Below are 22380 nucleotides of genomic sequence, written 5' to 3'. Positions count from 1 at the left end.
ATCTGTGTTCTTAGCCACCATATGATACTGCCTGTCCATATGGCAATCTATTCACCTTTTCCTAAGTAGGGTAAGTAATCACTGGCTTCAGTCTATAAAGGCTTGTATAGAGTGGTGACTGAGGTTGAATAAAAAAGATGTGCAAAGAAAAATACCTGCCATATTTATTCCTTCATAAAATTGCTCCAGGAAACAGGGAACTATTGTCAAATTCTTGGTCAGGTTATTTTGCCATAAATATGATACTCACATTATAACAGGGACATTCAGTAAGATGTATTTTCTATATTTTCATCTCTAAGTGTTCTGCTCTTCCACATTCATCCTAGCCACTAGGTAATTCAGTGGGGAAATGACCAATATCCAATATAGTTGTCAACTGAGTTTGGTTTAATAGTTTAAATACTCTAAGTGTGTCCAATCTATTGAGTTGATTACCCAAATTCTATTTCTGAACCCTCCCTCTTTGATATCTTCGTAAAGTGGAGTCCAGGTATTTGTGAAAGGGACTCATGTGACCTCTCAGTAGAGGACTTGGCATCCCCTATCTTTGCTTTACATTTACTTACTGTTCAGTAGCTAATGAGCTTTGAAATGTTACTGGTCTTATACTTGAGTTTTTGTAGCATCTACTGGTGCCATTTTCAGCCAGATCTACTCATGGTATCTCTTCTTTTCTCTCTCTGCTTGGTTATAGCTCAGGTTATAGCTGAATCCTGGATACCAACATCTCACAGGAGCTCTCTAAAACGCTCTAGAACTTTACATTTTTCATCATGTCTTTGGCCTAGGTGGGCCACACTTGTGATTTATATTCATAAAAAAATGTAAGTTTTACTATAGTAGTGTCTTGCTGCAGCCATTGTGAACTCAAGAGGAGGCTTGTTGACTCTTCATTCAGTGGTCAGGCTACATAGAACAAAGGGAGGTAAAATGGAGATGTAAATTAGATTCTCCCTTTCTCTTTTTCTGTCCTCTCTTAATTCTACTTAAGGTTAAACTTCAGTGCTGGTGTGGAACCTCCTGCCCAAGACCCTCCCCATAGGGCATCAAATTGATGAAAGGATGAGAACTTCCACACATATACTCTATATGCTGTGATAATACTCATATATATTATGTAGAATTTATTTGTGGCTGGCTGCATTACAATTAATATTTTAGTTTTATCTCAGCCTCCACAAAGTCTAATAATTATGATTTAATGATATATTAGGAGAATTCCCATACTGCTTAATGATTCTTCAAATAGATATATTTACTGATGGTCCACTTCCTAAGTTGACAGCATTCTGAATGGTATTATGTTTTACTGCCTAACAGAATGTAGTTCAACAAATTGTCATTATCATTCTCTTTTCTTTTGTTAGTACTCTACTGTTGAGACTACCATACAGAATAATTTATTGAGATAAGATAATGCAATGAAAACTGCAGAAGCTTTGAAAACAGGCAAAAAGTTGAGTCCCAATCTTGTCTCTTCAGCTTGTTCCCAATGGCAAAGAAGATTTGTACTCTGTCTCTTTAAAGTATAAATTGTTAGTATAAATGAGGAGGGTTTTTCTTGAAAATTAAATGTGATAAATATATAAGGAAGCTCAATTTGAAAATAAAGCCCAATATAGAACATAAAATATTAAACATTAAAAAATGTTAATGCAAAGGGGTAACTCTAGAAGAAAGCATTGAGTCTATCAATGGGAAATACAAGGGCCAAATCTCAAGGCTGAAAGGGTATAGATAGAGGGATGGATGAATAGATAGATAGACAGACAGACAGACAGACAGACATCTCCTACAGATACTGCTCTCTGGAGAACCCTGACAAACACAGTGATACAGTGATACAGATGATGAACACAGGTGTTGACAGTTACACGGCAGGTGTGTATGGAGGCCAAGTGACCTTGCAGAGGTTATGGGTAGACCTGGGTTCTGCTTTTGTCCTTTCTCAATTGCTGGGAACTCTCATTGCTCACATGTGATCCCAGAAGTAATGTTTGGTAATAGAGGAAAGACGCTAACTGAGGGCCATGGACACACCAAGTAATTCGCGGTAGCTTCAATTTCCTCACAGGAAAAATGGAAGCAGGGCTGGAAGGATCGGAGATAATGTCTGTGAAGGGCCTTATACATGCAAGGTGCTACATGAATCATGCTTCTAATTATTTCAATGTTCACAAAAGAAAACATTCTCTACCACATCAGCCAAAATAAATGAAATGAGATACTTTTGAGAAAAAGATGGTGGTTTTAATGGACAGTATTCAGTTTTCATATGTCATCTGTAGGCATAATCATTTTTGTACTTTTATTGCTGTTTCTAAACTTTAATTTTTATTTTCCAGGAGGGCTTGTAAAGGATGAGAATGAAGCAAGATGGGCTGTCCAAAATATGGATATTTCTGGTGAATGTGACAGAATCCTGCCAAGCTATGTGAGAAACTCCTAAAATAATAACCTTCACTCCCTCTACTGCAAAAATGGAAATATTTATTGTTGTCATTACCACCATGATTATTGTTATTGCTATTTTTGGAATCCCCCGCCAGACCCATTCATTCCTAAAAGGATTTAGTGGTTTGCGTTTCATGTCTGTACAGTCTACCTGGGAAAGTTAAGAGCACTTTCACCTTTGCTTCTGCCCAAACTGAATTTGCAGCTTTCCATCACAATGAAGCCCCCTGCCTGGTGGTCCAATCCTGCTCAGCTGTGAAGTCAGTCACTTAGTTTCCTGAGTGATGAGCCTCAGACTCGTCATTTATTCATCCATCTCTCTCTACCCCTTTTTCTCAGCTATAGTCAATACCCTTGACTATCACACCTGCTCAAATTCTTCTAAATCCCTTTTCTCTCCTCCCTGCCAGCTGCAACTGTCTTATTTCAAGACCTGAATAAAGAAAAAGTCTTAAGACCCTTTTCACTATCAACATTAAGGAGGATGTATGAGATAAATGATTCTTGGCCCAAATAGCACTGTTTTTAAATTTTTTTGAATTGAGACTCAACGCACAGTATGAGAGACTTTGGAATACTCAAATAACAAGAAACCCTCCTAATATTAGATAAACTTTGAATATCCTTATAATTCTTATAAGGTAATCAGTCAATCCCTCCCCTCATACCTCCATTTACTTTGATTTTTTCTTTCTTTCATTCTTCTTTATTCATCCTGGGCACTACTTGGCACACTAAAAGGCAACCATTACATCTTACTCAACAAGTCTGCTCAAACAACTAAAATGCTCTATAAACCATAACAGTATTTGCTCTAAACGGTAACTAAAGATTCTGAAAATGTTATTCACTCAGTTGTATCCGACTCTTTGTGACCCTATGGACTGTAGACCACCAGGCTCCTCTGTCCATGGACTTCTCCAGGCCAGAATACTGGAGTGGGTAGCCATTTCCTTCTCCAAGGGATCTTCCCAACCCAGGGATCGAACCTGGGTTTCCTGCATTACAGGCAGACTCTTTACTATCTGAGCCACCAGGGAAGCCCAACCAAATATTTTGCCTTATATGAAAGAAATAGATGTGAGACAAACAGTAATGCCATAGCTCTCATGTTAAGAGAATTCATAAATCAACCACTAATCTAAGTTCTGGAATTGAAGGTCCTCTTCAAAGACAATCCCAAAGGATAAGCAAAGAAGATAGTTTAGTGTATACTAGAGGTCACCTAGCCTGAAAAACAATAAAGATGCTATTTTCTTTATACACATCACAAAATGGGGATTATTGTAATAATTATGAAAGATTCTACCTCTCGAGATACCTTTAAAAGCCTCATTTTGGCAAAGTGGAAAAGAGGAAAAGTTATCTTCTCACCTTACAATCAGTTTCAGACATTTGGAGGGAAAATGGAACAGAAGCTATGGGCACCATGCCCGTATATGCCAGCCCTCACACTTTAGTGCGTGCCGGCTAGACTTGCAGCTACCAGCACCTGTATTTCTTTGCCTGAGGGCTTTCTTAAGCCATCAAAGGTTGCTTTGCCCACCTGTGCAGCATTCTGGATGTATTTGGGTATTAACTTCCCCTGGGAGTTACCTCCAACCAAATAATGAAAGAAATTGGTGTATAAATACCTTAGCAACTTTATCGCTTGTGTAGAATAACTTGGAGGTATATGCTCTGCATCAGCTTTCAGGGTTTCCCCAGCAGGATTAAGCTCTAGTGAACCACAGCAGTGGGAGCCTTGATAATGTACATTTCATTGTCTGCTTTGCTTCATCTCATTTCTTCATTCTTCTACCACTGCTTTCTTCCCTTTCCAGATCAATTTTTTGTACACTAATCTATATCTTGAGATCTGTTTCTGAAACACACCAACCAAGACTCTAACCATCCCTTCTACCAAAAAAGAAAAGGAACTGATGGATAAATCAAAAGTACTGAAAGTTCTAGGATAAATTAATCTTTGAATTCAATTCAGCAAATAATTATTATGCACCTCCTGTGTCAGGAACCATGCAAAGAAGAACAGCACTTAAATCTTGATTGGAAGGAGACCACTAATTTCAATAGTAGACAATTGCTGAATTGTTTTTTGAAACATAGTAATCAGTGTATCCAGAAATAGCTATTAAGCCCAGAACAGGAAGCCTCTAAACACTGTCAGTGTGGAACTGTGAAATAATGGAAGACTTGCCAAAGAAGAAAGACTTGATCTCCTTTTCCCAGGTGGAAGTAGATAGGAAAGTATCAGATAAAGGGAGCAAATGCACAGTACAGCATAGTACAGTCTCCTCTAAGATAAGAATGCAGGGAAGACCTCAGAGAGGCTGGGTAATACAGTGGTTAAGAGCACAGCCGCTGAAACTGGACTGTCTGAGTTCAAATTCTAGAATCCTTATTTATTGTCTGTGTGACCTTGGGCAAACCAATTCATTTCTCTGAGCCTCAGTTTACTCATCTATAAATTAAAATGCCTCTTTACTACCCTTCTTTTTCATTTAGAAAATTTAATATAGGTAAAAGGTTTAGGAGAGTAACTGGCATATTGAAAGTGCTGAATAAATGATAATTGTGATTTATTATCATGGCTGGTTAATTCTGAGGGAAAGAAATAGGAGATAAAGTTGGCAAAGTAGACAGGAGACAAATCATGCAAGGTTTTTTATTCCACACTAGGGAATTCTTCATCTCTGAGGTTAAGAGTTAGCAAACTATGTACAAGCCACCGGCCAAATCCAATCTACCCCTTGTTTCTGTAAACAAAGTTTTATTGGAATATAGCTACATTCACTAACTTGTATATTGTCTGTGACTATTTCATGTTACAATGAGCTGTTGTGACATTCCATATAGCCCACAAAGTCAACAATACTTACCTTCTGATCTTTAACAGAAAAAAATCGCCAACCTCAGCCATAGGTGGAAAGAAGCGACTTACAGACTAAAGGATGCATTATATGGAGTAAATGTCTGCAGGCAGAATAAGACGGTCATTCCACTGGTCAAGGCTAAAGTTGATAAGGTTAATAAATCAGATTTCAAAAGAGGGAGGGTTTGGTATAAAGAGGAAGGAGGAATATATTTGGAGTTGACAGTGAGTCTAGTTAAACTTGCAGACTATCAGGCATGCCTAGCCTATAGATAAGTTTTAACTACTCCATAGTGTCCATATATTTTAAATTTGCTGTCAATGTTTAAAGTAGAAAGATATCACCAATGAAACATGAATATCTATGTTCTTTGGAAAAACTGGAAGATCTAGCAAAAGTTTGGTGGAAGGCAGCTGCCGTATTTACAAGAGACATTTATTTTTCAATATGTTGCATCCTCCACTATTTCCTATCGTATTACAATTGGGTCAGCTTCTTTAATGTCATGAACATGTTGAATCTGAGTCCTCTAGAATTCAAGAGTGCTACATCCTGCCACTTATGGACACAAGGGCATGGAGTACAGGAAAAGGAGCAGTTTCCTCTCAAAACAGATATAATAGAAACAGTGACCTTGAAGGACAGCCAGATTTCGGTAAGAACAAGTGAGAAGAGAGTACCACCTGAAGAAGTTGAGGTGTGAGTCAATTTTTTTATGAAGGAAGAAAGGTTTACAATGACAGAGGAGAAAAATGTTTAAGAAATACTGAATGGAGAGTTAAAGGGGTATAGGCTCACAGCAGGATAAAAATAACTGAATAAACAAGGATTGGTAATCAGAAATGTTGTATTTTGGTTGATGCATGAGGTTGACTAAAGGTGAGAACCATAGAAGGAGCTGATTGGCTGCAGAGTCCCCAGCTTTTTTGGAAAATTGCTATGGTGTTACAACCAGTTGTGGGTAGGTTAGGGTCAGTGTTGTCACAGATCCTGCCTGCAAATCTGTCCAAGTTAATTAGAACCACCTTTAGGCTCAATCAGAGTCATAATGAGGTCTCTTTCAAGTAAGCCCTAGGGAAAAGTGCTGAATTGGTTCAGTTAAATGGTATCTGGGGTTGCTTTGAGCTCTAAGATTATATATTTCTAACTTTACAAATGGAGGAGAAGTCATCTAAAACTAAAAGTGCCTTAAAAGGAAGCTATGATCTCAAGATTCTTCCCTTCTCTCCTGCTTCTTAAGGAATAGATAACTTCTTTTGTTCACCAAGCACCTTGATGGGCTTTGTATTAATTCATGGAAAAGCATTGTCCCAATGTACCTGCAGATGTTCATCTTCTCATCTTGCATCCTGGTCCTTAATTTGCCTTCTTCTATTTTTCCCTTAATTTTTCTTTGTTTTTCTGTCCTTTTAATCTCAGGAGTCAGTTATCTACTAAAAAATAAAATAGGGAATACAGTGAATGGGAAAATGTCATTAAAATTCTCAATATCTACCCTTTTCAATATCCATTATTACCTTTTTTACCACAACAGAGAGGAATGTTTTGTAGGTCCCACATAATAGAACATTCATTCCTATTCTTCAGCATTTGTCCCAGAATAATTCTATAAAGTTATATTTTTATTCTATTAGCTGTCTGGAATAGTCATGAGGGAATGTCACCTCTCACCCACATCTACCCAGACACTGCAACAGAAGAACCAACCTTGATCAGGAAGAAAAATCCACGACTTCAAACTACTTAATAGGCTTACCCTATACACTTGAGAAGAAAGGACATTTTTAACATCTGCATTCTTGGTTGAAGGTGATTCTTTATCCATAATGAAATACTTTACATTTCAGAAAGAAACATGAAACTGCAGAGAATGACGATGCAGATAGCAAGAGTGATGAGGTTCAGTAAATAAATTCACTTAAATTCCTTCTCTCAGGAATTTTCAAGGAGGGTAAGAAGTGGAGTACAGATGGCATTCAAAGAAATGCTTAAAAATAGATAAGAAAATGAAAATAATAGTAACTCTTATTCAATTAAGAGAAAGCTTATAAAGTTATATTTCTCTTTTATATGAAGAGTCATTCTGGTCTGTGCTCTGGGAGAAGAGTCTATTTGGAAATTTTAATAGATAAGTAAGAATTATAGAGGACTTTCCATAAGTTAGTGAACATGGCACTCTTTAGTGTTTTATAAAGTTGATTTCCCACAAGTGTTAAGAAAGGAGGAAGGAAAAGATGAGACAGGAAATACAAGTCCCTAATGACCCTTCTTCTGACCCTCAAATACAAGGAGAGGATGAGAAAGCACAGTTGAGCCATCATCGCACAAACGTCTGCTAGAATTAGAAGTTCTACACTTAGTGGAAAAAAGGAAAGCTGTGAGTTTATATTTAGATTTCTTAAATCCAAAAAAGAACAGAGTACAGAGATTATTTTTTTCTTTTTTTCCTACCTTTCTTTCTTCTCTTTAATTTTTTTCAATCATGATTTTGACTCACAATCTTTTAAAATAATAATATATATGTATCTCTTCATCCTTTTCTAGACATAAAAAAACACCCCACTGGGAAAGAACTTGATGCAATTCTTATTTAAGAGTGTAAGGAAAGAAGTCTTCCTTTATAATACAAGATTGGCTGTCTACTTAGCATGAGTCAAGTTAAAAATTGTGCTTGCTCTATGTGTTACCACCCTCTCAACTAGGAAAAAATTCAAGAGATCAAAACAACCATTTATTTTCTCCACTAGACACAGAGGTCAAGATCCAATGGTGTGTCACAATCTGTTGCAAGCTCTGTTGCAAGTAATTTGTTACTATTAATAGTTCAAAGTTTGCAAATGATTTACTTTTGTTTGTAAGTTAGAGGGAAGTCAAGGTTATCCTGAAATGTCACTCTCACTCAGTTGCAATTCTGATATCCTTCTCTGAAGAGAGAAGGGGAGGCTTTCTAACCAGGATGCCAGAGAGCGAATGCCACGCAGTGTTTGTTTCTAGAGGTAGAAAGGTTGAGACCACTTCATCAGACTCAGGGGAGCCAGCAAAATGCCCTGTATACACTGAAAGCAAGGTGCCATCTGAAAGTGAAACTAAAAAAAAAATCAACGGCAAGAAGTATGTAGTCAGAGACAAATAAAGTCATTCTCAAGAATAAGGTGTGTGGGGCCATGCAGTTAGAGAAAGTCCAGGTACCTCTTCTGGGTATGAGGGCATCATGCCCTAAGTAAGTAAATATTTGAATGACTCAATGTCCCTTGCTCTGAATGATGTGCTCAGAAAGGGCCTTTCTGAGTCTTATTTGGTTTTATATGGTTTTACTTTTTCTTCAAAGAGTGTAAGATTTAAGGCCTTTGTCACTTATAATTTAGTCATAAATTAATAACTTAGAATTCTGGTCTTATGACCCAATGAAATGTATTGACATTCTGGTTTGTTCCAGATCCTGTGCCAGGTACTAAGTTCACACAGATACTTAAGAAAGAGTATTCTTCTCAAGAAACTTCCCATGAGATATTAATTAATGTGAGTTTGTTCCAGAAAGGTCAATATACTCCCTCTATGTGCTCAGAAAATCATGTTTATGAGCCCACAAAATCAAGGAACAGACTGAGTTGTGGTGAATCCATCAGATGAAATAGCATCTAATGAAGCCTCATGAGGACCAAACAACTGATTTCAACTGAAAAATATCCCATATCACAATTCTCTTTGTGTATATATAAAGTTTCAGTCATTATGGAAAGTCATTGTCACTGAGCTAAAACTCAGATGATCCGAGTACATTAGCTTATTAGCTCTAATGACTGTAAATAAGTTAACATCTCTGGGACTCGCTTTCTTACCTACAAAATGAGACGAATCATTCTTCCCATTACCCCACTCTGATGTTGCGAGGGTGGAATGCATGGACAGAAGCAGGGGACCAAATTCTACTCCAACATAGAGTTTTAATCAGTAATCATTGCATGCCAAGTAGAGTGTTAGATGATTTCCCCATGTTCTCACTTTTAACCCTCACAGCAACGCTTGCTTTAGGCATTATTGCCTTAAAAGTTGACTTTCTCTAGGTCACATCAAGTCGTGGCAGAGCTAGAATTTTGAAAACCCAACTGTCTGTCTGCAGGGTGCATGTCTCTATCACTTCACCCTGCTTATATCATACCTGAGTCAATTATGTGAAATGTCTTTGAAAACTGGAAGCTGTTCTACTGTTACCACCCCAAGCCAATGATCTGAGAGTGAAAATGTCCCCTAACTCACTTGCTCTGTTCCTTTGCTCATGGCAAGTTTCCTACTTGAAGTTTTTTGTCTTTTTTTTCCCCATGATTAATTCATACCCCTTCTTCAAGCTAACTATATTCTCTACACAACAGTGATCTTTCCTTCTTATAAAATCTGATATATCTAGACTATTTCACTGTCTCATACAGTTAATATGTTGTATTTTTAGTTATTATTTTACAAGTGTCTTGTTTCCTTAGCTAGATTAAAATTTCCAGTGGTAAATGAATGCCTTGGTACTCCTCTAGGAAGAAGGACATATATACTTTCTTTTCTCCAAATGATTCATCAGATCATCTTTCCTGACAAGTTTCATTCCTTTTTCTCCCTAGAGGCTTTGCTTCTATTGGTCCCTCCATTCTTGGGTTTCTGTCTATTGATTACTCTGTGTGCCATAGACAAAGTTGATACCCTGGCACTACTGCTCATCTCTCTCCTGGAGTCCACTTTTCCCTAGATGCTGTAATTTGCTCTTCCTTAGTTAACACCTTCATTTTGCTCTAGCACATTCTCCAATATCTACCTTTAAAAATGCATTGGGACAATTAGATGTTTAAGTTATTTATTTAGTCTTTATATTCATTTTGGTTGAATATAGAATTCCATATAGAAAACATATTTGATCCAACTATTGAACATATTTCTTCCTTGACTTCTAGTATCCAGAGTAGTTATTAGGAAAGTTAGTTTCCTTTAGTTTCCTTTAGAATCTAGTACATTGACCCTTTTTTCTCTCTTGGTTAAGTTTGTGAATATATTTCACCTTTTTCTATTTTCCAAAATTGTTTCTCAATCATTTTCTAATTACATTTCATATTCAATTTTCTTTCTTTCTTTCTTTTTTTTTTTGCAACCCCATGGACTATACAGTCCATGGAATTCTCCAGGCCAGAATACTGGAGTGGGTAGCCTTTACCTTCTCTAGGGGATCTTCCCCATACTCAATTCTCTTAGATAGAATTCACTTATTATCCTCATGAAACCTGGGGGGGGGAAGCAATAAATACATGTATCAATTCACAATTTCTATCTCTAAAGTCCAGTGTTTAACTATCCAACACTTCAATTGAATATTTATGTTTCAAGGTTTTCATTTTCACAAATACTTAAATATCATCATGGCTAAGCAGAAATCATAATTTTTTCTTAGGTTATATTAAAGGTCAAACTTTTGCATAAAATATTTACAAAATTTCTAATGTGTTTGATAGATACTTCTAAGCATATTCATTTCCTGTTGTTGCAGAACAACTTACCACAAATGTAGCAGCTTTATCTCACAGTTTCCAGGGGGTCTGGAGTCTGAACCTGGCTTAACTGGGTCCTCTGCTTAGAATCTTCCACGACAGTGATTCAGGTGTTGGTTAGGGCTGCATTTCAATCTGAGACTCAGTATCCTCTTCCAAGTTGATATGATTGGCAGAATTCATTTTCTTGCTACTGTAGTACTCATGGTGGCTCATTTCTCCAAAGCCAAGAGGAAATGAAGTATCTGGTCTCAGAGAAGGCCTAAACCTTCTTTTAAACTGATTAGGGACCTTGATTTCATCTGTCAAATCCTTTTACCTTGGCCATATAATGTAACATAGTCATGAAAATGACAGCTATCATATCCTATATATCTTCCATACAGGACACAGACACCTGGCAGGAGGAAAGAGAAAGGGGATGGGCCACAGGGGCCATCTCAGAATTCTGCCTACCACAGCAAGTTACCCTAAGAAACATCATATTGTGATATATTCCTTTTTAAAAAGTCACTATAATTACATTAAAATCCAGAGAAGTGTAAAAACTATTTATTCAAAGTACATTATCTCTGATTTTTCTACTATTTAATTTATGTTTTTCATGACTTACACAACAAAATTTTGACAAACCCCTACCCTATGACCTTCCCTCTGTTTACCATGACTTTCCAAAGAACTTATTTATTTCTTAAATGAAGTCCAACTCACTTTTCAAAAACTAAGGATAATACAATGGCATTGCTTCTGAATTTTTACCAGAAATGTCATTAGACATTAGTATGTTTCCAGGCATTCTGCTGATCAATGAGTATTGAGAATGCACAAGTAAGTAAAACAGTGTCCTTGTTCTTGGGTGCATCCAGCCTAGGATGATAGTGACAAGGATAACAAGTATTCCAGTGAAGTAAAGAATTTCTGAGAAAGAGCTTGTTAAACATGAAACCAATGGAAAACGATGATGAACTTCACTGTGAAAAAAGTTAGGTAAATTTTTTTAATGCCAATAAAAGCATTTGGAAAGACTGACTATAATAAATACATGTGCATAGTATCTACATACATACACACATGCAGTCAACAAATAAATAATTAAAAACATGAAAACATAAATCAGAAAAATTTTGAAGGATATGGACACAAAATTCAAAGGAAATACAAATGAAAAATACTCAAAAAGTTATTCTCTCTCCCTAGTAATTAAAAAAATATATTGTAAAGTAATTAGCCCCCAACTAAAATAAATAAATTTATAAAAAATATATATATATATACCAAAGGAAATAAATAGAAAAATTTGAAAAATATTATCACTAAGTGCTGGTGAGGGTGTGACAAGTTAGCCTCTGCTACACATTATGGGGAAGAATAAATTGGGCAACATTTTTTGAAAGGAATTTGTTGATAATAAGGAGAATGAAAGAACTTGATGCCTTTGGTCCTATAATTCCACAAGTGAAAAATTCTGAAGGAAATGAAGATTTCAACAACAAAGGAACCTTTAAGTAAATGAAATATTATATACTCATTAAAAATCATGTTTTCTAAATTATTTTAGTGATGTGGGAAAACAAATACACTGATATATTAAAGAAGTCCACAACATAATTGATCACTTTTATGCAAAAAAAAAATGTACATAGAAGAAACTTGAAGATAAATATACTATAAATTTCAGCCATAATTATCTCAGATACACAATTATATAATTTTTACTCCATATGGCATATAGAAGTTAACAAAAATTCCTAAAACAATAGTAATGTGTGTGCATGCTTAGTTGTGCCTGACTCTTTGTGACCCCATGGACTATACGCCAGGCTCCACTGTCCTTAGAATTTTCCAGGCAAGAATACTGGACTGGGTTGCCATTTCCTTCTCCAGAGAATCTTCTCAACTCAGAGTTCAAACTCACGTCTCTTATGTCTCGTGAACTGCCAGGCGGATTCTTTACCAGCAGAGCCACCAGGGAAGCCATTTAAAACAATAGTAATAAGTCTATAAAATTACAAAGTTAATAAACAGAATAGGAAAGCTTAATGTCTTCAACATCTACAAGAAAATGTCGTAGTCAGAATTAAAGGCTTGGAATTTCAGAAACATTATTAAAACACAGGATGTGACCATGAATCTACTTCATGGAGAGGGAGTGGGTCATAATGACATGTTGGTCAGAGAGCTACCAACAGGGTAGACCAGATGGATAAGAATCGAAAGCTGGAAAAAACAGCCCAGCTAGAGAGGTATTTTCCTGGTACAATCTGATTAATTCTAGCAAAAAACAGATCATATTTTATGAACTGTAACATACAGTTTAAATATAAGTCAAATTTTTATCTTAACAATTGTTCTAGTTTGGAGGCTGTGGATTAAAAGCAAGTAGTGAAATATTTATTGTTGAGTTCTTAAAGAAATAAAACATGTAAAGGTGAAATAAACTGGAATAGGTTATCTATAGGAGAAAGTCTAAGATGAATTGTATAAAATTACACTCCTCAAAAAATGTTATACAAATTATATCAACAAACTTTCAAAAGTTTGCTTGAATTTTAATGATTAATTGGCATTTATATTCTAGGAAATGATATACAGAGTACATCATGAGAAACACTGGGCTGGAAGAAACACAAGCTGGAATCAAGATTGCCAGGAGAAATATCAATAACCTCAGATATGCAGATGACACCACCCTTATGGCAGAAAGTGAATAAGAACTGAAGAGCCTCTTGATGAAAGTGAAAGAGGAGAGTGAAAAAGTTGGTTTAAAGCCCAACATTCAGAAAACTAAGATCATGGCATCTGGTCCCATCACTTCACAGCAAATAGATGGGGAAACGGTGGAAACAGTGGCTAACTTTATTTTGGGGGGCTCCAAAATCACTGCAGATGGTGACTGCAGCCATGAAATTAAAAGACGCTTACTCCTTGGAAGGAAAGTTATGACCAACCTAGACAGCATATTAAAAAGCAGAGACATTACTTTGCCAACAAAGGTCCGTCTAGTCAAGGCTATGGTTTTTCCAGTAGTCATGTATGGATGTGAGAGTTGGATGGTGAAGAAAGCTGAGCACCAAAGAATTGATGCTTTTGAACTGTGGTGTTGGAGAAGACTCTTGAGAGTCCCGTGGACTGCAAGGAGATCCAACCAGTCCATCCTAAAGGACGTCAGCCCTGGGTGTTCATTGGAAGAACTGATGTTGAAGCTGAAACTCCAATACTTTGGCCACTTCATGTGAAGAGTTGACTCATTGGAAAAGACCCTGATGCTGGGAAGGATTGAGGGCAGGAGGAGAAGGGAACGACAGAGAATGAGATGGCTGGATGGCATCACCAACTCGATGTACATGAGTTCGGGTAAACTCTGGGAGTTGGTGATGGACAGGGAGGCCTGGCGTGCTGCAATTCATGGGGTTGCAAAGAGTCGGACATGACTGAGAGAAGGACCTGAACTAATACTCTAGAAAATGATAAATTATGAAGAATTTGTTACTAATGAATTCATCTTCATAAAAGATTGAAAAGGGGGAGAGAAGATAAACTTAAATCATAAGAGATTTTTCTTTTTCTTTGGTTTGTTTTCTACTGGGAGAGGAGCATGAATTTAAAAAATCTGTGGTTAAATGATTGCAAACAATTTCTCAGATAAGCTTAGAGTCTGGCTACCCTTAAAGATCTTCCCAATAATACACTCAGCAGTCTGACTTGCTTTAGGTTCTGCCTAGAAATGGAAATGGGCAGAATGACCCACTCCTCACTCTTAAAATTCCTATTAACAGAATATAGCACATTCTGTAAGAGAGAGATTAAATAAATAGCAAAATATCTTAGTTATGAAAAAAGTTAATAAATATTGCATTAGAAGGATTTCAGGTACATATTGGACTGTTTGTCTTTAGTTCCATATCACATCTCTAAACATCAACCACAATGGATGAGCCATACCTGAAGGAAGAGATTAGAGAGAAAAGATGTGAAGCTGGTGGGTGGGCCTTTCAATTGTTAAAGCATTACTGAATGGGATCTTTTTCCTAGAAGAGAAGTGCAATTTTGTCAGGAGAAAGAAGGAACTGTTTTCTTTTTTTATGAAGCAGAATTCCATTCTAATTCTCTGAGCCTTTTACTATAACTGCCTTAGCATGTGTTTTAAATTATATTGTATGCATGTGTTCCCCATAAAATTAGCCATCATGACCCATTGTTCCACAGTCCTTCCTTTCATCACATTTTAGAGGCCTGTGTTCCATATTAGCAAATAACCCTTAGGGGAAATTATGCATTTTCCATACACTAGCTTTGTTACATATTTGATAACACTTATTGTATATTTAAGGATATGGGTCAATATATAATTTTTTTAAAATAATAAAACAAGTGGCCAATTGTTTCCTCATGGCAAACAAACTAGGAAGGCAAACTGAATATATCCAGCATCAGTATCAAAACAGAATTAACAGCTCCACTTTTAACCCATATGTTCGTGAATATATAACTCCATCAATATGTTAACTAGGGTGAAGGCACATTGCCAAGTTTAGAACTCACTCAAATTCCTTGGGTTCTGAGTTTAAAATGAAATTTGAGGCTTTTCAGGTTCAAGGTCCTTTTTGGTACTGTAAAAATGTGACTTCCTGGTTGAAAAAAACTAAATGTTTTTGGACACCAACTTCCTCACACAAAACACTATGATAAGTGTGAATGAATCAGTGACATATGGACTAGATTTTCCCTTTAAAATCTATTATTTTTTTTAAAGCATTTTAAATAGAAAATTCATGGTAAAAACATGCATTGGATTTAGCCAACTTTAAATCATTTGAAAAATATTTGCAAGGCATTTTTCTCTCAATGGATATGTGGCAGCATTTCTAGCCCATAATGTTAGTGTAACTTCACTCTTTTTCCCAACTCTCCCCTCAAACCCTCAAATTAATATTCTAGAGAAAACAAACTTCTGCTTGGTTCTCCTTCTCTCTCATGCTCTTTTTTTCTCCTACTTCCTTGATGTGTCTTAAAAAACTTAATGTATCCTTTCCATTGCACTGGCACAGATGGTTTTTAATTAAATAGTGTTTCAAACTATTCTAAATGTAAAACTCTAGGGAATAGCAGCAAAGGATATACATTAATGATAAAAAGAAATATATTTGTTTGTAGTTCTGAATGGACATCCCAAAGATGAGAAACATTTTTTTCTTCTCAATCTACAATCCATTAATCTATTACTCAAAATTAACTATTACAACTGTATTTTCTCAAAATGACCCTTGAGTACCCAAGAGTGGCAAGTAAACATAGAAAGAAATAATAGAATATTGTAATGTCTCAAAACTCAATATATTACGATGTATATAAATAAAATGCTGTTTTCTGTACTTATTCCTCATTCTTTAAAATGTTTTCTGTCCTCAAGTACCTAGAATTAAGCTTTGACACTAGAAAATTTCCTAGGTTGTAGTCAATTCCACAAGTAAATTCACTTAATTGTCTGCCCAAATTGTTTCTGAAAACAAGATCGCTTATCCCTCTGAGTTTAGGATTGCAATTCTGTTCAGTTTTCTAGAATTCCGCATGTTCATTCCCTTGGGTTGTACATGTTTTCTGAATTTGGCCAGGGCACTTTGCCAGATGCACGTTTTAAGAGTTGTACTGTCTTACCCACTCAGCTCAAACACTGCAGATGTCAAAGCTACATTTGGACTAGAGATCAGAATTTACTACTTAATGGAATTCTTATTTCAGAGTACACAAAACCAATATTCTGTTTCTTAAAAACAATAATTACTTTAATATAGATGTGGCAGACCACCTATTTATTTTAGACTGCATTCAGGTTATATATATATATATATATATATATGCATTATATATGGAATAATGACTACCATAGTGTGCAATATGCATATTACACACTACAATAGTGTATTGACTACTATAGTATGTAACTCAACATTCAAAAAACTAAGATGACATTCCCATCACTTCATGGCAAGTAAATGGGAAAACAATGGAAACAGTGATGGATTCTATCTTCTTGGCCTCCAAAATCACTGCAGCAGATGGTGACTACAGCCAGGAAATTAAAAGACACTTGCTCCTTGGAAGAAAAGCTATGACAAACCTAGACAGCATATTAAAAATCCAAGACATCACTTTTCTGATAAAGGTCTGTATAGTCAAGGCTAGGGTTTTTTCAGTAGTCATGTATGGATCTGAGAGTTAAACCATAAGGAAGGCTGAGAGCTGAAGTACTGATGTTTTCAAACTGTGGTGCTAGAGAAGACTCTTGAGAGTCGCTTAGATAGCAAGGAGATCAAACCAATCAATCCTAAAGGAAATCAACCCTGAATATTCACTGGAAGGACTGATGCTGAAGCTGAAGCTTCAATACTTTGGCCACTTGATGAGAAGAGTCAGCTCATTGGGAAAGACTCCGATGTTGGGAAAGACTGAGGGCAAGAGAAGAAGGGAGAGACAGAGGATGACATCGTTGGATTGTATCACGGGTTCAATGGACAAGAGTAAACTCCAGGAGATAGTGAAGGACAGGGAAGATTATTGTGCTGCAATTCATGGGTTCACAAAGACTCAGACGTGACTTAGCGACTGAACAACAGCAAAAACAATAGTATGCAATATCCATCTAGGTTATTTGTATAGAACAAAAATAAGGTGACTATAGAAAAGCAAGAAGACTGTAAGTCCTCCTATTTTATGTAATGGTACAAATTCCACAATATTATATGTATTTATGTAAAACTTAGCTTTAAAGCCATGAATAGTTGCAGTTCTCTGAACCATAGCACATTAATCCATGAAGGTTGTCTTCCAACTCTCTTATTACAATTAATGAATCTAATTACTGTGATGGATTGAATATTATGCTTTTGCTTTATACTCTACTGTGCCTATATTCTTTTTTCCAAGTGAATGAATGTCACCCTCAAGTTTTCAATAATGATGAAAATTTCCTAAAGAAGTTGAATTCAACTGCAATACTGTGGAGATTATGTATCCAACACTTAAAAAAAAATTTGAGTATCTACAAAATATCAGATACTTTCCTACAATCTGGAGAATTTTAAAACAACTACATAAAAGTTATGCTATAAGTGCTGAGAAATACTTTTAGGTAATAAAGACAATGGCACTCATCTCACATGCTAGCAAAGTAATGATCAAAATTCTCCAAGACAGGCTTCAACAGTATGTGAACCGTGAACTTCCAGATGTGCCGGCTGATTTTAGAAAAGACAGAGGAACCAGAGATAAAATTGCCAACATTCATTGGATCATCAAAAAAGCAAGAGAATTCCAGAAAAATATCTACTTCTGTTTTATTGACTATGACAAAGCCTTTGACTGTGTAGATCACAAAAAACTATGGAAGATTCTTCAAGAGATGGGAATACCAGACCACCTCACCTGCCTCCTGAGAAATTTGTACTCAGGTCAAGAAGCAAAAGTTAGAACCAGACATGGAACAATGGACTGGTTCCAAATTAAGAAAGGAGTGTGTCAAAGCTGTATATTGTCACCCTGCTTATTTAACTTCTAGCCAGAGTACATCATGCAAAATGCTGGGCTGGATGAAGCACAAGCTGGAATCAAGATTGCCAGAAGAAATATAAATAACCTCAGATACACAGATGACACCATCCTTATGGCAGAAAGTGAAGAAGAACTAAAGAGCCTCTTGATGAAAGTGAAAGAGGAGAGTGAAAACCCAGCTTAAAACTCAACATTCAAAAAACAAAGTTCATGTCATCTAGTCCCATCACTTCATGGCAAACAGATGGGGAAACGGTGGAAACAGTGAGAGACTTTATTTTCTTGGGCTCTAAAATCAGTGCAGATGGTGACTGCAGCCATGAAATTAAAAGACACTTGCTCCTTGGAAGAAAAGCTATGACCAACCTAGACAGCATACTAAAAAGCAGAGACATTACTTTGCCAACAAAACTCCATCTAGTCAAAGCTATGGTTTTTCCAGTAGCCATGAATAGATGTGAGAGTTGGACTATAAAGAAAGCTGAGTGCCGAAGAATTGACACTTTTGAGCTGTGGTGTTGGAGAAGACTCTTGAGAGTCCCTTGGACCGCAAGGAGATCAAACCAGTCAATCCTAAAGAAAATCAATTCTGAATATTCATCTGAAGGACTGATGCTGAAGCTGAAACTCCAATACTTTGGCCATCTGATGCCAAGAACTGACTCATTTGAAGAGACCCTGATGGTGGGAAAGATTGAAGGCAGGAGGAGAAGGGGAGAGGAGAGGATGAGATGGTTGGATGGCATCACCAACTCAATGGACATGAGCTTGAGTAAGCTCCCGGAGTTGGTAATGGACAGGGAAGCCTGGCATGCTCCAGTCTATGGGGTTGCAAAGAGTCAGACACGACTGAGTGACTGAAATATCTAATAACAATTATGATACTCTCTTTCACATTTCCAAAATTAGTGAGTGAAATTTCAACTGTCTTCTACAGACTTTCTAATTTACTTTCAGAATAATATTAAATGTAAGACCAACTCTCTTTTCATTCTTTAAATGGAATTTAATATAAGTTAAAAGGAACATAGAGAACTCCTGTTAACAATTCTTGCTAAGTTTGATATAAGTTTTCAAAAGCTGAATGTAGTAGTACTCTCTTGATAGATGGATAAGGGAGATCTTATTCCTACTGGTCAATTCTTAATCAAGAGTAAAGTATCACTCAAATTGAAAATAAGAACATGTTCAAAATGTCCCTTTCCACTACCTTGAAAATTACATATGACTCCTGTGTTTCACCCTGGCAAGTTTTGTTTCTGTGTAATTGTGAATAAGCAAAGTGATTGGAATAATAAAAAATGTTGAAATGATGAATTTTTCTAATAAGTTTTAATTGCAAACATACTTATGCCTAGATGAATGAATCAACAAATAAAAGAAACTTTAACATCATTCTCATGTCTAATGTCTTTTTCTCTTATTCAGCATCCTCCCAGCCAGGAAAATAGTTACAGTCATACAGTTAGTATGCTGAAAGTAATGCTGCAGTTATTTCAAGGTGAAGAAATGGGTACCTGCAGAGTGCAAACTGGCCATTCAGCCAACTCATGTCAATTATTCATATCACTGAAAGTAGAAATCCAAAAGTTGAAGATAAACATCAGAAATAGTAGAGGGAAGAGCAAAACTTCTAGAAAGATGTGAGAGGCAGAAATATTGCAACAAACGTCCTTGGGTCTAGATACATGGACTTACAGAACCTTTAAATTGAAAGTCACCTCTATTATGCATCTAGTTGCCTCACTACTATCAAATCCTGTCAGATAACTATGAGCTTCAGTTTACACTGTTGCAATGATGGGGAATCTGCTGCTACACAAGGGCAACTGAATTCATTTTTTAAGAGCCCAGGCTACTTCAGACTTGTTACTTAGTCTGCCTCAATACAAATTCTACTTCTGGGTCTGAGTTCTGCCCTCTAAAGTTAAACAGATATCCACTCTACATAAAATCCTTTCCAGTCTATTTGTCTTCACTTCTACAAGGGGAATGTCCTCAATTCATAAAATATTCCTCAGACGGCTTGGCCTTCAACCCATTCCATCATCTTAATGGCACTTTTGTCATTACCCTCTGGAAGGAAATAGTCCACCTGTGGTGAATTCAATAAAAAAAAAAAAGGCACCAACATGTGCACTGATTCTTCTATGTTTACTTAAACTGGTGTTTTAGGATTACGAATGGATAAAGGATATCCATTGGCTAAGGAAGTATGGAAGATGTCCTCAAGGAAATGGCTTGTATCTGTAGGGGAACTTGACATAGTAGCTGAAAATAATTTCAAGTATCCAAGAACAAACATTACCCTCACCCTTGCCTGTTTCACCATCAAAGTGCATGAATTTTAAGAGTATGGAAGGTACTCTGATACTGGAAGCAAATATGCAGACCTAGACACAGCGGTGCCATTCAAGAAGTTCAGTGCTACTATAGACCCTCCCCACAAATACGTACACAAATCCAGAAGAAAAACTACTGTTAATTACTTCTATACCAATATTACCTTTTCCAACTAGCGTTCTCAAAAATTCTAAATAGTCTCACCAGTGGAGAAGAAAAAGTCTGTAGCACGAAGACTTTCTTTCCCTCACTAAAAGCTGTGGCACCCGACAAGACAGCCAAGAGAGTGGAAGAATCAATAAGTTTCACAAAATCCTAGTAATTCTCTATGGAGTGTTGAAAAAGTCAGAAGGCAGGTTTTGTGGGTTTGTTTGTGTATTTGACTTTGGAAGCCACAGATCCATGGTTGGGTCAATAAAGATAGGTAGCTATGGCCAACCTGTAGACATTCCTTGGCCAAACACAAGACTCTAGATGGCAGCATGTCACTGAGTAGGGATAAGAGCTACTTATAGAAGTGACTCACGTTGAGTACCAAACTAGTTAGTGATGGTTGTTGCAATCACAACTGTGTACAGAGAGGTTAACACTGCTTATCTAATAAGGAGAATGATCAGTGACCTTGGCCATAGCCAATATTCACAGCTGCACTCTGCCAGCCCCAGTGTTGAGCACATGAGAATCCCCAAAGGGTATAGAATCTCATAAATTTGAGAGAGCAGGAAGATGTCAGAGTTAAGAGTTGACTAGAACATTTGGAAGATCTCGTTTGGGAAAAATATTCTTTTTTCCATGCTTGGGACTTAAACACCATCTGGCTCTCCTAGATGTGCATAGGTACAAATGTACACATAAAACAACAAAATATCACTTCTGCATCACACAACCCAAACTTCTGTGCCCTCACTGGGCTGCTGAAGAGGTGTAGTAACTAAAATATAACAAATGGTAAGAGACCAAATTTTCACCCAGGAACAAATGGAAAATACATCTCTCCCAAAGCCTATGGGAATATTGGTAAACAACAAAAGAAAATACTCGATCAGTATAGGAACTCAACTGGATGATGATAAATGTATACTAACAGAAAAGATAGTGCAAACCCTTTTTACAGTTTCCCGTTGCCTTCAATTCCTTTTTTAGGCCCTATGTGTCATGCTTTAAGTATTTTTCAAAGTCATTTCATATTTAAGCTCATTTTAGTTTTGGTCAACTAAAATCCTATGATAGATTTCATATGAATTGTTTTCTAGACCTGTCTCTTTTCTCCTATAATATGGAATTAATATTACTAATTGACCTGAATGCAGGTCTCAACTTTATTCTTGTTAAGTTTTGTCTTGTTAGTTTTGGTCCATTATTTGAGCCTATTGGAATAATTTTTCATCTTGATTCTCTCATCAATTATATTATCTCTCATTCTCATCATTGTATGAATTAGTCGATAAATAATATCCTTTATTCTTGAGGTCCAAATTGGCCAATAACAAATAGAACACGTTACTTAAGAAATGACTTTATTCAGTCTATAGACTTTTAAGTACAACCCATTTGCCTATTTCGAGTTTAATGAATGTACAGACTATGAACTGAGTCTTTGTCTAAAGACTAATAAACATAGCTTTGGGGACAAA

The 22380-nt window shown here is 36.4% G+C and overlaps 1 long non-coding RNA gene across 1 annotated transcript; it reads left to right on the top strand.

Moving 5' to 3' along the window:
• The first annotated feature begins 4 nt into the window (after positions 1–4).
• Positions 5–2490, top strand: LOC145521955 (uncharacterized). The gene is made up of 2 exons (XR_014065782.1): positions 5–70; positions 2349–2490. It is a non-coding gene; the product is annotated as an uncharacterized LOC145521955 (long non-coding RNA).
• The last annotated feature ends 19890 nt before the right edge of the window (positions 2491–22380 follow it).

This window comes from Giraffa tippelskirchi, chromosome 9, assembly GCF_054371585.1.
Source record: "Giraffa tippelskirchi isolate mGirTip1 chromosome 9, T2T-mGirTip1v1.2.pri, whole genome shotgun sequence".
Lineage (NCBI taxonomy): Eukaryota > Metazoa > Chordata > Mammalia > Artiodactyla > Giraffidae > Giraffa > Giraffa tippelskirchi.
The sequence above is the reverse complement of the archived record's forward strand: the minus strand, read 5'-3'. Positions and strand labels throughout refer to the sequence as shown.